A 17111-nucleotide genomic window follows, 5' to 3' on the forward strand; every position below is an offset into this window, starting at 1 on the left:
TGGGTCATAAGTTAACAGAAATGTTTTGGGCTTAAGGATAGATTTGGACGTTTTCAGTTGTAGTTGGCATCTGTTGTTTTCGCCACTCAACATTTGTTTACTTCCGGTAACCTATCCCTGACTCTTGACCACAGGAGAGGCACTAAACCCACTTTTAACTTTACAAGTGGGTCTTAGGTAAACTCAGCTAATTATCATCTCATTCCTCCTGGCCACAGGGATTGGTTCAGGGTTAGATTTCTAATCGAATTTAGCCAGTGAGAATGAGATCTGATACTCCTGTCCCCTTACCTTGGAGAGACAGTTTTCTTTGTAATTGGAGTTAATCCAATAAGAAGTAAGATCTGAAGATGCTTGCTGAAGGAAGATGCTTGCTTCACTGAAGGAAGAACCACCTGAAAACACACCAGCAAGGGAGGTAGCAGAACTGAGGGATGCTGGGGATGAGTAGGTCCAGGGGAAACCGAGCCCTTGCTCAATCTGTGCTCAGCCTCTGGACTTAGCAATCACATTAGCCAATTATGTTCCATATTTCCTAGATTATGTTCAATCAAATGAGAGTTCTAATTGATATGTAAGCATCTAGTGGGTATGGAAGTGATAGTGGAGCATGAGAGCATGTCAAGAGAGAGAAGAAAAGAAGGAGCCCATTTAAAGAAAAGGAGCCCATGAAGGAGCATAAGAGGAGTGCTCAGAGACAGAGAAGAGTTCTTTGTCTTGGGAGCTCCAGAAAGTGAGTCAAGAGATAGAGAGTAATTAGCAGAGTAAAATACTTATAAGGTATCAGTAAAGGTAAGGACTGAAAAGGGCCCTTTGGAACTATCAATGAGGAGGCTGTTGACAAAACATTTGGAGTTACCAAGCTAGAAGGATCCTCTGAAATCATTACATTATACCCTCTTATGAGGATGAGGAAATTGAGACAATGAGATACTTAGATTTTTTTTTTTTTTTTTTTTGGTAGTAGATACAAGATTACAAGTAGAAAGTAAGGCTTTAAGGGTCCTTAAAGATCACATGATCACATCTCTCTGAAGCCTGTACTGAAATACAGCTACTGAGAAAGAACTCATTACTTCTCAAGTCTAATGAGAACCCTTGATTTCTGAGTTCTTATATCATTTTCTCTTTACACCACAGAGTAGACACATGAAAGGAGAGTATATGCATCCCAAGTTGATCCCTGGAAAAGCTGGTTGTGTTTGAGGAATTCAACAAGTTAAGCCAGATTTTTGAGTTTTTAGGAGGTTTTTGCCTCCACTCCAGTGAATACTCCAGTCATGGTTTCAGATGAGCCTAGTCTTTGAGCCACCTCAGCCCAGAACTATGTGGGTGAATAATAACTTCCAGGTTATTCCAACTGCCAGTCTTTTGGATTTTCCCATTTGAGGCCCCAAATTTCATGCAGCAGGAACAAGCCATACTTGTTATGTCTTATCTGAATTCTTGACCTAAGGATCTGTGAGCATAATAAAAATGGCTGCTTTGTTATGCCACAACAAGTTAACATGTTATTTCTTTATACAGGAATAGATAACTGGATGGGTAAGTATTATTTTCCCATTTTACAGATGAGGCTGACTGAGTTTCATAAAGATTAAACAATCCACGTCATATAGGTAACCAATGGCAGAGCCAGTATCTGAACCTAGGTGTGGCTAATTGCATAGCTTGTTCTCTTCCAGCTATCCTAGATACCTCCTGCTGAGCTAGACCCTTTAACAAAATCTCCCAAACCTACCATTACTGTTCTTCAATCTGGAGACCATCCTTGACCAATCTAGAGTTCAATGACTAAGATGTGGTTAGAAAAACAGTCTTTATTAAACAGCTGATTCACATTCTTCTCAAATAATTGAAAGATATTCACTGTGCAATCAGTTCTTTCCTGATTTTATTTTCTCTTCCACACCCCCAGGCAGAAGCCAGATACTTCTGCCAAGTCTGACGAATCTGCTCCTCCTTTCCCCACACCACCCAGTGTACAAATACCCATTGGCCCCCATTAAATCCCAATCAGGCTTGGAGAGAGCTGATTCAGCCCCCTCTCCTGCCTCCCGGGAAGAGTTAGGGATGAGCAAATCACTTATTGGAGTAATTCCGGGAGCTGAAGCAGAGCCGTGGCTGGAAGCCACCCACTAACTAGAAACCCAGGACATCAATCAACCAAACTGATTTTTCCGCTGCCGCAGCCATTTAAACAGTTATCTTTGCTTGGGGCTTTGTCCAAAGTTACTCAACCAGTGGGTTCCTGGGTGATAAGTCACCGCAGCCTCATTCCACTGTCTCTGTATCCTGGGGCTGCCTCTTTACTCACTTCTCAAGAGGGGTTGAAGTTCATTTGTTGCACTCTAAAAAGAATAGACCCTGCACGGCTGGCGCACAAGTTCTGGTTATAGCAGGAAGATGAAAAAGGAGCCCGAAGTCTGTGGGGATATCAATACAGTACTTCTCATTTGACGCCCTGCTGAGGCAGGGGGAGGACGTTTCAAATTCATTTTATAACGCCCCCTGCTGGTGTCCCTTCTCAACTGCTGCAGATATCTGATCGAGTTTGGGAGAGGACAGCTGGGCAGAGTCGGCGGTTGGTGAGAGCAGCTTACAAGCCAGGTGCGGGGAGAGGGGAGCCCTTGGCCTGTACCAACCTCCTTTCCTCGTTTTACATCTGGGGAAACTGATGCCAGGAGGAAAAACGGTTTTTACTCAAGACTGTGATTTACTCAACGTCTATATTAAGGCTAGAACTAGTCTCTGTGGCTAGAATTTTTTTCTAGAATCCAATAGTAATCGTCTCTGATTGGCATCCTTGTGTGAAATCTGGGGACCCTGGTTTCAAATCCAAGCTCTGCCACTGAATAGTTGTCATGAGAAGGTAGTTCTCTGCACCCCAGATTTCTCATCTGCAAAATAAGGGTTAAAAGGCAAGGCGTGAAATAGGATTTTGTAAGGATTTCTTCATACATTCATTCAAGAACTGTTGAGTATCTGCCACGTGCCAAGCACCATGCTGGGCACCTGAAATATAACAATGCATAAGACGTTGTTAGTACCTGTTCTCCTTACGGATGGTAGTCTATTGATAAAATTAGATGACATATGTGGATGCACAGCAGAAATTCAACAATTGTTGGGAAAGAAAGCATTTCCCCTTTGATTTTCCCCACTTTTCAAGTATCAGAAGGCTTGGGGCCTTGCCCCAGCTGTATCAGCCTAGGAATGCTGATGATTTGAAGTGATTAAGTTATTTGAAGGTCAGGACCACATAAATCTTCGTATTCTCCAGTATGCCTGGCCCCAGGATGTGCTCCAGTCAGTATTTGTTTGACTTCACGGATGCCCCAAGTTCGGCTCCCTCTGCCTTGTGGCTGCCTGCAGATTGCTGTCCGTGGTGCTGAAAAGCAATTCCCGCTTCTCAGTATGAGGCAGCGCAGGTGCTGAGGCAGAAAATGGAGCCCAGGGGAAGTGAGTAGAGAGGGAAAGAATGAGCCAACTTTTCACTGGCTAATAGTGACATCTTCATTTTGTCATATCTTGGAATTCAAAGCTGATGTTTCTTTTTCCAGCTGTCTTCATTTGGCATTTCTTGCTAACTGGAAACCCTGCAGAGATAGGTGTTCTTAATAACTACACAGGGCAATAATCTCTACAGTGGGAGAGGTATTGGAAGCCCATAGCCTTGTAAGGCTTATTTACAAGTGTTGTTGGAAATTGGTAGTTCCTTCTTCTAGCTTATTACTGGGCTAGGAAAAAGTATCAGTCATGGATGCCTCCCCCAGCTGATTTCATCTATGTTTATCACCCAAGAATGTGGGCAGCTCTGAGTCAGAATTGACTATAGGGAAACCAGAGAGGTAGGGCCTGAGATTCATAGCCTGGAGTTGGGTGCATGTTCCAAGAATTCATTTTGACCAGTATTTCATATGATAATGTTTGTTCATTCATTCACTCTATTAATATTTATTGAGCACCTACCATGGTCTGGCACTGTTATAGGAGCTCCACATACAGTCAAACACAAGAAAGACAAGGTCTCTGACTCCATAGAACTTACATTGCAGTAGGGGAAACATAAAATAAGCAAATATACAAATGAGTGTGTAGCATAATTCCAGGCAAGAAGATAGATAATAGTAGGAAATTCTCTCTTAGATAAGGTTATCACAGGAGACCTCTTTGAGGAATGGCATTTGAGCATAAATGTAAACTAATTGTAATAATAAGACTTATAAATATTGAGAAAAGAAAGTGTTCCTGGCAGAAGGCATAGAGGACAAAAAAAAAAAAAAAAAGAGGGAATGAGATAGCATGTCCAAGGAACAAAGTGGCCAGTGCAGATGGAGCAGATTTATCAAAGAGGACATTAGAAAAGACTGGATAAATACACAAAGCCCAGCTCTGTATCTTGAGGAGAACAAAGCAAGATGCTCAGAATAGAAGAAACACTTACAAAATGACAGTTACTGCCACACCTGCTGTGGATAAACCACAACAGTCTGGATGCCACCAGGGACACAAGCATAACTAGAGCTCCTGTCTATAGATCTCATTATGTTTAAAGATCTAATTAATGAAGGCTTGTGGGAGTTAGTGATGTACTGTTTATTCAGCCAACATCTTCTGAGTACCTACTATGTACCCAAAGATCATAGTCTAGGAGCTGTCTAGAAGTACTAGAAGTACTAGCCTAGGAGCTGAGGAGAGAGAATGAGTCACTTGATGAAACCAGAATATTTAAAGGCAAGTAGGAAGCTCCAAATGGCAGAAACTCAGGCAAAGCCACTTCCCTCTGATTTCTCTTTCTCTCCAATAGGGCCTCTTGAGAGACAGGAGCAACACTGGTCTAGAGTAGGCTGCACCTTATAAACAAATGCTTTGGAAGCATGCCCACCACTGAGGCTCAGTAACCAGAGTAAAGCAGTATGGAGTACTTTCTGCCAGACAGCATAGGTAAAGAAATGTGCATTCCAGTCATCTTTGCTGAGAATTTCATGCAGTCTTCAAATCAGCTCCATAAGGTGATTGGAACTTCCTTATCATTCCCATATGGAGACTCCTAAGACCCAACAGAATCCTGTCAAACAAGAAGAGTTCCCCCCTCACTGGTCCTAGTTTGCAAAGGAATTTTATACCCTTGGCCTTGTTGCTGCAGGATCATCAGCATCTTTTAGATTTTGGCAGAATGTTTATTTAACTGACAAATGGGAAACTAAATCTTGGAAAGTTTAACCAACTTACCCATGGTCACAGAGTGCTTAAGAGATAAAATAGGATTCAATACCAAATCTGTCTGACCCCAAGCCATTTGCAGTAATTTTTTCTTGGGTCTCAAATGTAGAGTTCATGTTTGGCTTTTTTTTTTTTTTTAAATAACCAATCCCCCACAGAGCTATCTTTGATCATAGTAGCACCTGACATCTCTGCTTCTTCCATGGCACAGTCTTGTTCTTAATCTCTCTTAATCCTCCCAACAATGTTGGAAGGTTGCAGTAATAAGAATATTAGCTAGCACTTATTGAACACTGAGTATTTGCATTAATTTATACTTGCAACACAGAGAAGGCAATGGCACCCCACTCCACTACTCTTGCCTGGAAAATCCCATGGATGGAGGAGCCTGGTAGGCTGCGTCCATGGGGTCACTAAGAGTCAGACACGACTGAACAACTTCACTTTCACTTTTCACTTTCACACATTGGAGAAGGAAATGGCAACCCACTCCAGTGTTCTTGCCTGGAGAATTCCAGGGACGGGGAAGCCTGGTGGGCTGCCATCTATGGGGTCGCACAGAGTCAGACACGACTGAAGCAAATTAGCAGCAGCATACTTGCAACAACTCTGTGAGGTAAGTCTCATTGTTATTCCTATTTCAAAGGTAAGGAAATTAAAGTCCAGAGAGATTAAGTAGTTTGCCAGAAATCACACAGCTAGTCAGAGGCAGAGCCAGGCAGTCTGATTCTGGAGCTCTTACCTTTAATCACTGTACTCTGTTGACAAAGCAGCTGTTACTTAGAGAGGGAAGTTACATAGTCCAGAAATGATGATCAGACTTGAGCCCAAGATCAAACTCCAGAATGTTTCCACTGCTCCGCACTGCTTTTCTCAATGGTAAGCAGAAGAAAGGAGAGAAGCTGTTTAGAGACACCGCCATAGAGGCATGGAATGATTTAAAGCTGCCAAGGAGCCCCCAGGGGATTTAATTTAAATGATGATCTGAACTGCACAGTTGTGTGATATTCCCTCCCACTTACTTTTCTCAAATGTGGAAACTGCATTGCTCCATGTACCCTCTCTAGCACGTAAATGCTTCACTAAGGAAGCTGAACTTTTCTGTACTGATCTGTGGTGTTCAGAAAGCTTCTTCCTTAAATGCCATTGTTCCAGGGACTTGTAAGGATGACTCAGAAAGGGAGAGGCTATAATAGAAAATTAATTATTTTATCTGAGATGTATCCTAGACTGAAGATCCAGAATTAGACTGATAAAGGCCCTTCTACAAGGGCTATGAGACGCTTGAGCTGTTGCCAACCGGTTATTTAAAGGGAAGTCAGGAACTGGGCTTCCCAGCTGCTCTTCCTGTTACTTGCAATATTCCTGGGTGTGCCACAGGACTGGGGGTGTGAGGTGTGCATTGGAGGGCTTATTTGCATGTATGCTGCTGTGGCTACTCTGTATGTGTATGTGTGGGGGGGGGGGAAATGTGTGTGTGTGTGTGAAAGAGAGAGAGAAAGAAAGAGGGAGTCTGGGGGATGTGATTATGTTCGTTTGAGTGTCACTCTGTCTGTTCCTATCCAAATGTGTGTATATTTGGTGTGACTCTGTGTGTGTAGGGGCCTGAGGGTACTTGTGGGTCTCTGGGTGTGATTTCTGAGTACCTTTATTGGGGGAGGAATCTAGATGTTTGGTTAGAAAATGATAAGTGTCAGTTGGTTAGGATGATGGAAGCTGTTCCAGGGCAGGCGTTTTGATCCTGCCATGATGTAGGAGAAGAAAAAGAAATGCAGGTTAAATCACTATCAAACCTTAAAATTTTTTTCATCTTGAAATGGGGAAGATTACCTACTAGTGATAATAATGATGATAGCAGTTTAAAAATGAACAGTATTGTAGAACTAGTCATACTAAGTCCATTTAGAGAGTACTTAACTCTATGCCCTTTTATATGTTTTAGCTGTGATCTCAACATAGCTCTGTACTACCCTCACACCCGTTTCATAGAAGAGGGAGCTGGGTTCAAGTAATTTGCCCAGGGCCATGCTTTTGGAGGAGCAGAGCCAGGAAGAGAACTCTGGTCTATCTGACTCCAGAGACTGAAATTTTCCCATCTGCAACTACCACCCCCCAGCTCCTGCCAAGCCCCAGACCTGGAAGGGTGAGCTCCAGAATGTGAAGTGGAGGTAGGGTGAGGTGGCAGGCAGAACAGAGTGATACAGTGGGAACACCTGAGTTCTAGGCTCAGCTGGCTGTGCAGCCTTAAGACAGTAGCTCCTCCTCCCTGGACCTCAGTATCCCCATCACTAAAATGACAATTCGGATTCACTGGTCGGATAGGTTCTTCGACTTCGTGGGCCACAAGGCAGGGCTTGTGGGTGGCTCCCACACCACCTGGGGAGTGTTGATCTGGATGAAGCCTTGAGGCAGGGGACGTGGGGCAGGGGAAGTGGGGGCAGGAGGCAGAAGAAGAAAGAAGACGTGTGTCTACCTGGCCTATGACACTCTCTTCTTTCTTTCCCATGTGCGATGTGTGTGCCTGCTTGGCCCTCAGCTCCCAATCCCCCTCCTTCTGTTTCTTTATCGTGCACCTTCCTGGACTGCAGAGCTGAAAACTATTTTACTCAGATGCCTGTGAAGCTAGGGTTCCGGCTGCAGATTATGTTCTGCCAATAGCTAGACTTGTGTGAGGCAGACACAACGGAATGAAATGGAGGCCGCCTTCCCACTGCTTTGGTTGCTTCCTCCAGCCAGAGCAGACATGGAGTGGGGGCTCTGCAGCAGCATCTCAGAGCCCAGTGTCCACCCCAGGGATGCTGAGAGGCTGTAGTGGTGGCTCCCTGGTCCCAGCTTCGGGACCCCTGAATTGTAAGGTCATTGTGGTTCTTCAGCTCACGCCGTGTGGGGATAGCATCCTGTTGGCTTGCTTTCTGTCATGTGGCTGGAGGCCTTGCGGTGCTCTGGGAGACCCAGTCTACTCTTTCAGCAGTCCCGCTCCACCTATCCCCCACCCCCAGTCCCTGTCAACACCTTTTAAAATTCCCCAATTCCCTATGTTGAATCTGTTTGTGCTTATAAAAGCCTGGATGTTTCCTTCTTCACGGAACCTGACCAATCACCATGGTACACCCCTACTCAGGCTCCAAAACCCGGCTTCAGTCTCCAGCTCCAGGATGATTGACCTCCTCTGCCAGGCTGACGTGGGTACCTCTCCTCTTGGCCAGAGGGACCCAACTCCTCCACAGTCACCCCATCTTAGACTTTCCCACATGACAGTGACATTTCCTGTTTACTTTCTGTCATCCCCACTGGACTGTGACCCCCAGAGGTAAGGACTGGGTCTTCTCAGCCATGCATCTGCGTGTTTAGCAGAGAATCTTGCCTCTGGCAGGCACTCTGGGAGCATTTTATGGAATGAATGCAGAGAAGGTAGCAACTTGTCAGTTCAAAAGGATTTAGGAAAAACTGTAAGATTCATAGATTGAGAAAAAAAGCAATTTAACCTTCCCCTTTGGCAAAAAGAAATTCACTTCTTATTAAGAGATTTTATTAAGAGCGATGTACCTGGTGGAGCTCATGGCTGATGAGGGGCAGCTCTCAGATCAAGGGTCTCATTTCAGGTCTAATATCTGGGATCACTTCGTGGACCTGTCCTCCTGCTGGTGCCCAGTCTGCTCTGGAGGAATTTCAGAACTGATGGCCAGATTGATGAGGGAAAACAGCTCTGGTTTTTGAGGCCGAAAGTCCTGGCTCTGCCACTCACTGGTACTGTGGCCTTGGGCAAGTGACAGCACTGCCCGAGTTCAGTCCCCATCTGCAGAGTTGTGCTGGTGACCTCTACATGGTAGGGTTGTAGTGAGGGGCAAATGTGGTTTAGAAGAAGCACCTATGACTGAGCCATCACCTGATACATGGTGGCTGGGATAAGATTTCAGTCACTTGAGATTTCAGGCTCTTCCATTTTCATTTGGGCAAAAACGGTTCCCACCACTGACCTCTTGTTGGACTGTAGCTGAGGTCAAGGGGTCCCTGCGTGTGGTTATGAGTGTGAGGCCTACGGTTCTGGATTCAGAACACAGGAAAAGGGTGGTCTATTCTTCCTAAGCGCAGACTGGATTCTGGCTCAGGACCTGTTCCCAGGTGGTTGGGAGTGACAGAGGAGCATCCATGGGAAATGGCGCAGCAGGGAGGGTCACGCTTTGGAGAGGTGCCAACCTCAGTGTGAGTCCTGGCTCCACACTTGACCCCCTGTGCTCCCTGAAGTAGCACCCGTGCTATTTCACCTCTCTGGGCCTCATTTTCTTTATTTGCAAAGTGGAACTTACAGCGCTTCCCTCACAGGGCTGCCGGGAGCTTATTACAGATAATTTATACCTGATCCTGGCACCGTGCCTGGCACAGTGAATAATGGCATCTATGCACACGCTGCTTGTGGGCATCACTGAGGAAGGAGCTCACAGCATGGGCTCTGGCGTCAGATTAACTTCAGCTTGGTTCTCATCCATCTGAGAGCTGTGTGCCCTTAGCTGAGTCACTGCCTCTCTGAGTGCCGCTTCCTCTGACGGAGGAAGACAGTAATGGCACCCACCCTGGGGGTTTGCTATGAGGATAAGATGACGTCACATGTGGAGACGACTTATGGGGGTGTGGGGCATCAGTAGATGCATGACAACTATTAGCTGGAATGATAAACTTCCACGCCCAGCTGAGGCGAAGCAGGAGGAAACGGGAGGTTTGGCCCGTTGGGAAAGGGCCATTCTCTCCAGTTCCAGTTCAGCTCGGCTGCTGGCATCTGTCTGCACTCTTGGCTGAGGGAAGGCAACGCAGCTTTCCCTCTGCCTTCTCATTGCTACTGCAAAGCTTTCCTCCTGAGGAAAGCAGCCACTTGCTTCCCCAGCCCTTTCCTGCTCCCTCCATTTTAAGTGTTTTTAAGTGTACAACTTATAAGCACATTCATAATGCTGTGTAACCATCATCACTATCCATGTCCAGAATTTTTTCATCCCAAACAAAAACTCTGATGTTTAAGCACTATTTACACCTCCTCCCAGCCCTTAGTAACTTCTATTGTATTTTCTGTCATTATGAGTTTGCCTATTCTAAATACCTCTAAATATAGACATAGACGTGTCCTGTATTTGTCTTTTTTGTTGCAGGCTTATTTTACTTATGTTTAAATGTTCATCCATGTTGCAGCAAGTATCAGAACTTCAGTCCTTTTTATGGCTGAATAATAGTCTACGACATGTAGAGACTACTCCACTCGTCTGCTGATTGACGCTGGTTTGGCTCTTGTGAATAATGCTGCTGTGAACATTGGTGTACAAGTATTTGTTTGAGTCCCTGTTTTCAGTTCTTTTTGGTATACACCTAGGTGCAGAACTGTGGGGCCATATGGCGATTCTATATTTAATATTTTGAGGAACCACCAACACTTTTTCCACAGCAGCTGTACTGTTTTACAACCCCCCCCCACCACAATATGTCTGCCTTCATAGTCTACACTTCACCAACATGTACACAGGTAACAATCAGACAAACTGACATCTCTTATCAGCCAGGGACAAACACCATGAAGAGAAATAGAGCCGGGCAAAGGATCAGGATTGATGGGGCAAGGGGTGGGCAAGGGGCCTGTTTGAGGAAGTGAAGTTTAAGCCAAAACCTAGATGAAGTGACGGAGTGAACAGGAAGGCAAGAAGTGTTCCAGATGGAAGGCGCAGCACAAGCGAAGTCTCCGAAGCAGGAACGTGTTCGGTTGTCTGAGGAGCAGCTGGGAGCCGGGGTGGCTGCTGAGCAGTGAGCGGGCAGGAAGCGGGAGGTCGGCAGAGAGAAGGACCTGCAGGTGAGGAGTGTGGATTGTATTCCAAGTCAGATGAAAACCACCAGAGTGTTTTAAACAGGAGTATAGTATAATCTGAGTTACATTTGTGAAAGTATATCTCAGGTTGCTGAAGACTCAAGTAATAGGTAGGGGCTACAGCTGGAAGGAGGGGCCAGTGAGGCTGGGGCTGTCATCCACGACAAAAGTGATGGGGGCCAGACCAGGGCGACGGAGCCACAAACAGTGAAGACATCCAATGACTTGGGTGTGGGGCCAGAGGAAGAGGGAAGTCAAGGATGGCTTCTCCTCAATTCTCCTTGCTTCCAGGCCTCTGCCCACAATGCCCTTCCTTCCCTTTGCTGGACATTTCCTACTCCCGCATCAGCTCACCTGGCTCTCACCTCCCAGACTCTGCTCCTCCCCCGCGCCCCCACCAGGCTCTTCTGTCTTCCCACAGTGATCCTGGTCTCCTTCCAGCCCTGTACTTGTCACACCTCCAAGAGTGGCCTGTTCCTACATCCGGCCCCCGATCTGGATCACGAGCACAGAGAAGGCAGAATTGCATGCTATGCATTGCACTTCTAGGGCCAAACACACTGTTACATTTCAATATGAGAGTAAGAGAAAGAGAGACTGAGCATTACTCCACCTCAAGCCCAGGCTCTGACTTTGCCTGTCCCGTGGCGGCCATGCAGCCAGCAGCTGGTGTGGGTCCTCCGAGAGCCCTGCCAGGCACACTGCAGAGTGAAGACTGGAAGCTGAGCAGAGGGTGGGGACTCAGTTCCCTGGAATCCTCCAGAGTGACCCATGGTCAGCTGCTCCCACTTTCCAGGGCAACAGGTGACTAAAGGAAAGACACAGATCTCCGTGAGTGAGACGGAGCCAGGGTGGGGAAAGGCTGGGAAGTGGTCCAGCCTGGGTCAGAGCACAGGTCTGAAGTCCATGGCCTGGCTTGAGGCCATGCAGGCGGGGCTCTGCTATGTTCTATCTGCACAACTTTGAAGCTTCACACAGCCTCTGTTCCCTAAAACAGGCTGGGGATTGCATTCTAATTGCAGGGCTGTTTGGAAAAATCAAGTGTGTTAATAACTATGAACAGTTGACAACAGGGCCTGGCATGTCGGGTGGCCTTAAGAAGCTGCCTTTATATTTTCACTTTTCTATCTCCTGCCAAGTTCTTCCTTATTCCTCCCTAACAGAATGGTTTGAGGACTGGTGGTTACAAATGCCTTCTTCTCTTCCGCCTTTGTTTTTGGTTCATGTCAACATCTGAATCAGAGATGTGTGCCCTGAAGACACAGCAGAGACTGGGGGTACTCCTGACCCTGTGCAAGGTAGGTGCTGTCCCCAATCCCCAGAAGACTTGGAGACCAAAGGAGGCCAGGTATCCACCAGTAACCACCAGAGTAAGCGGGGGCGTTGGGATTCGAGCCCAAGTTAACTTGTTTCAGTTCTATGGTTTCCCATCCCACGTGCTGCTGCCGTGGGGTCTGTGATGTGATGGAGCATCGCTGAGCCCAGAGCGGGGGAGTTCTGTGACAAGCTCTTCTAGGATAGGGGAGAAGGCTGTTCTTGGCTTTGTCCTGTATGTGCGTAAGGAAGGAAAAGAAAAACAAGTGAATGAACTGTTTGCTGTCAAGGCGGACAACAGACTCTGGGGGGGAAGGATATCAAACATTAATGACTTAACGCAGGACTATTCACAGCATCTCCATGCCTGCTGTTTTTACTTCTCTTTATGATGAACAAAAATCAAGAGAGGCCCTATGCCTCTCTTCTTCCAGTGCCTGCTGGCTTTCAGGAATGTGTATCCATGTCTTAGGGCCTTTGTCTATTCAAGGTTATTCCAAGAGCTTCTAGAGGTAGAGTCGAGGGGGAGGAGGTGATGGTGAACAGTAAGAAGACAGAGAGCCATTGGGTTGAGGACTTGGCCTTGAGGGTAAAGAAGCTACTGCAGGTCCCAGATACTCAGGTGGCAGTGAACAGCCTCTAGCCAATCCCTCTGGGTTGCCAGGCAGGGAAGCAGCCTGAGGTGTGGCCACTAACTCACTCACTCAACCAGGGTACCCCGGGTCTTTGCATCTGCCTGTCAGCTCCAACACGCTGTTTGGGAAAAGGGACGAGGACAGAAAGGAGGACAAGATCAGATCCAAAGAGTCCTCTCTGGAAGGGAGGAGGGAAGCCGCCTCTCAAGGCTGGAGGCAGATGTGAGGGATCTGAGCTTGGGGGCTGAGGAACTGAGTTCTATTCCTCCCCTCTCCCTGTGTGTCTGGGGCCTCCCTGAACTTCAGCTGCCTGAGGGGTTCAAGGATGCACTGTGGTATCCACACCACATGTTTGCTTGTTGTGAGGATACAATGAGCCATGCAGAAGTGTCTGAAACATAGTCAGTGCCCAGAAAACAGCCCCTTGCATCTTCCAGCTTGTAATGAACCAAGTGCTGAGAGAAGATGATACCCTGGAGAACCGTGGGGTGTCAGAGCAGGAATGACGTTATTGATCATCAGGACCCATGGTCACGGAACACGCACAGATACGCTCTGTGGCACATCTCTTGTTTCAGCCTCACAATATCTAGATGCTGCTATCTCCATTTTATAGGTGAGCAAACTGAAGCTGAGGCTGGAAACTTGTCTAGGGTCTCTCCCCTCGTGAGTGAGAACTGGGAGTCAAATCCACAGTATTAGGCACAGCCTCTGCAACACTGTGCAGATGAAGGGATAGTCCCAGGGAAGGAAGCTCCTGCTCCCCGCTCTCCAGGGTAGGCAGAGTCAAGGCTTCATGTCCAAGGAAGGGGTCAGATGAACCTGGGTTTGGATCCTTGCTTGGTGACTTACTTGCTGTGTGTCTTTGAGCAAGTTTCTCAGCCCTCCAGCTTCCTTTTCCTCATCTGCAAAAATGGAAATAATATTCACTACCTGGCCAGGTCATGGAGACTAAACTGAGCAACACCGGCTAACTGCCCAATACAGCATAGGTTCTTGTGAAACGGGCAGCCCCCTCCTGACCTCTGAAACAATGGTGCTGCCCACCATCAACTGCTTATCTGCAGCTGACTGAGGGGAGAAGCGTGTTCTCTTCCAAACTTAGAGACCCCCCCTACACGCTGGAAGGTATTTGGAGCCACGAAAGGTGCAGTCTTCAAACTGCTCCCCGCACAGGCTGAGGGTGCACACGAGGTGGGTTTGCTCCCCGCCTATAGTGCATGCAAAGGCACCCTGTAGCCCAGATTTTGAGGAGGATTTCATGATATTCCTTCTGTATTGCCGACAGAGAAAAATAAACCGCGGCTCCTGGCTGCTGGGGAAGGGCTGTGCGTCTGCCAGGGCTGGTTGCGCCTGGCACCAGCTCAGGCATATACCAGAGTCGACTGTCAGTGGCAGGCAAATGTACACACAAAAAACATTCCAGCACACACATGCACCAGCCAGGCACGGAGCCACCAGAGCACACAGCGCAGGGCCACTCACGCCCCTGCTGGCTCCCTCTGCCTCTTCCCTTTCTTCTCACAGGACTCTCATAGCCTCCGTCTCTGCATCTGTTCCTCGTGTGGCCTCTGAGTTTGTCTTCTGTCCTGGCCGCTTTATCTCTCTTCCTCTGACTGTCTCTCCGGGTTTCCTCTCTCTGACCGTCGACACTCTCCTTGTGTCTCTGTGTTTCTCGGACTCTTTTCTTCCCTGCTTTGTCTGTATTGCTCCCTGTCTTCCGACACGGTCTCTCTCTGTCACTGATTCTCTCTGAATCTTTGTTTTGCTCTCTGTTTCTCTGACTCTCTCTCTCTCTGTCTCCTTCTGTCTCTGTGTCTGTCTGATTCTCTCTGTCTCTTATCTGTTTGTCTGTCTGACTCTGTGTCCATCTGTCTCTTTATCTCTCCGTTTCTCTCTGTCTCTTGATCTCTTTGTCTCCATATCTGTTTGTCTGTCTGTTTCTCTCGGTCTCCATCTGCCTCTCTATCTCTGTCTGACTCTCTCTGTGTATCCATCTGTCTCTTTATCTCTCTGTCTCTCTCTGACTCTGTCTCTCGTCTCTTTCTGTCTTCATATCTGTTTGTCTTTTTGTCTCTCTCTCGGTCTCATCGGTCTCTATATCCCCGTCTCTCTCTCTCTGCGTCTCTCTCTGTCTCTCTAACTCTTCCTGGCTCTGTCCTTCCCCACCTCTCTCTCTCTTTTTTTCTGTGACACTCTCCTGGAAATGCATCAAAGACTGAAGTGGCCGGATTTCAAATGACAAACAGCACTACACACAGGATCCACCCCCCTCCCAACGCGGCTGCCTTCCTCCCCCACATCCCCTGTCACGAAGAGAAGCCTATTGTGTGGGACCCAGGGAGTTCGAGTTGAAGGGCCCGGGGGTCTGCGCCTCTGACTGCTCTGAGCTACTTCCCCATTGGCTCTGAGCAGCGTGCGCTGAGCAAGGGCTGAGTGACAGGGGGAGGCTCTAGTCCATAAAAGGGGGGCCGAGGCACCAGAACTGCCATTCTAAGGGGCTTTGGCTGTGCGCACAGCTGCCTCTTTGGCACCTCCTTCTGAGCCGGAGTCAAGATAACCCCTGAGTCTTGGACCAGTCACCTGCTGCCACCACCCTCCGACCTGCTGGGCCTGACGCTGCCCAGGGACAAAGAGGAACACAGGTAATATCCAGAGGGTGCTGCAACCCTCTCTCTTGGTTTTATTTATTTTTTCTGATTCTCTGAACCTATAGAAGGTGGGAGCTTGGGCTGGGGAATTTCAGGTTTGGGTCTGACTGTCCAGCAGAGGTAGTAAGAGTTGTGCGGTTAGTTTACAAAAGCCAGATCAGTTCGAGACAGACTGCTCTTCAGAATTTCCTTCTCTGTACAGCCCTGTCTTGAACAGGTGGGTTGCTCCTTCCCAAGAGGACCACCCCTCGGTTTTGTCTGCGGGGTGCTTCTTCTTCTGGCAGGCTGCCTCCCCACAGCGGTGTCCATGTGAGAGCAGGATGCCCTGGGTGAAGGAAATGAAAGGTTTAGCTCATCAGGGTAATTTTAAAGGTCAGTGATTCTCGCTGGACTTACAGAACAAGAGCTTGGGGACATTAACGAGATGTCAGAGCTCTGGCATTTACCATGTATCATGTACATCAATGCACAACCAAGTTCAGCCTTTTCATTCTTTTTGGATCGTGTTTAATTGCTGACAGGGTGCTGGCTTGAGTGGCTTCCTATGATGTGATTTTACACAGAAGTGAAGTTTGGGGTTGTTTTGTTGGGAGGGAACAGGCAGAGAGAGTGATAGCATGCCAGGAGACATGGGCTTAGCAGGATGTTTCTTGTCAGTCTTACTTTGAGAGGACTTGTTGCTTTCTTGTAAATTATAGGCAGAGGAGTCAAGGCTAGGTGGGGAGGAAACTCGGATGGGAAAGACATTTGCTCTGGTAAAAAGATATCTGCATTCAAAGAAAATATTATTGAATCTCAAAGTCTGATTCGCAAAAAAGGCTGGTGAGCTTCAGGGGTGGTGGTGGGAACCTGCTGATGACTCCCAGATTGAATAGTAAATTCTGTGACCTCAGACTTTTTCCTGGGTATCTTTTGTATAGAATCTCCAAGCTTTACAAACATTCCTTAATTAAGCCTCCAAGCTTCCCAAGAGAAACAACCTCTTCAGGTTATTGGATTTGATTTCAGTTCCCTTCCCACAGACCAAAAGTCTTCATTACCATTTTTTCCCCAAGGGTTGGGAAAATATACAAGTCTTGTCTTTCTAATTTGACAGGCTTTCCAGTGAAGATCTGTTGCCAAACGTTACAGAATGTCAGTCCTCTTCTCTGCATTTTCTCCCCCTGCGCCCCTGTGCCACCGCTGCACCTTCCATCTCCTTTCCCTCACCTTCTCCCCCCCAGTTCAACCCCACCTTGTCTTTTGTTCTATTTTTACAGGTCATTTATCTCCAGGCTTTGAGATCTGCGTGGGGGAGCTGTTGCAGCAGCCCTAGCCGGGTGAGCTGTGCCGCCTGGGGGAGGTTGCTGAAGGGATCTCAAGCCCACTGCTTTGCCCCAGAGGAGCTAGAGGTGTGATGGGTGGCAGGTGAATCCTGTGTTTCCACTACAGCTGGGAGGGGAT

Source organism: Muntiacus reevesi, chromosome 2 (assembly GCF_963930625.1).
Source record: "Muntiacus reevesi chromosome 2, mMunRee1.1, whole genome shotgun sequence".
NCBI classification, from domain to species: Eukaryota; Metazoa; Chordata; class Mammalia; order Artiodactyla; family Cervidae; genus Muntiacus; species Muntiacus reevesi.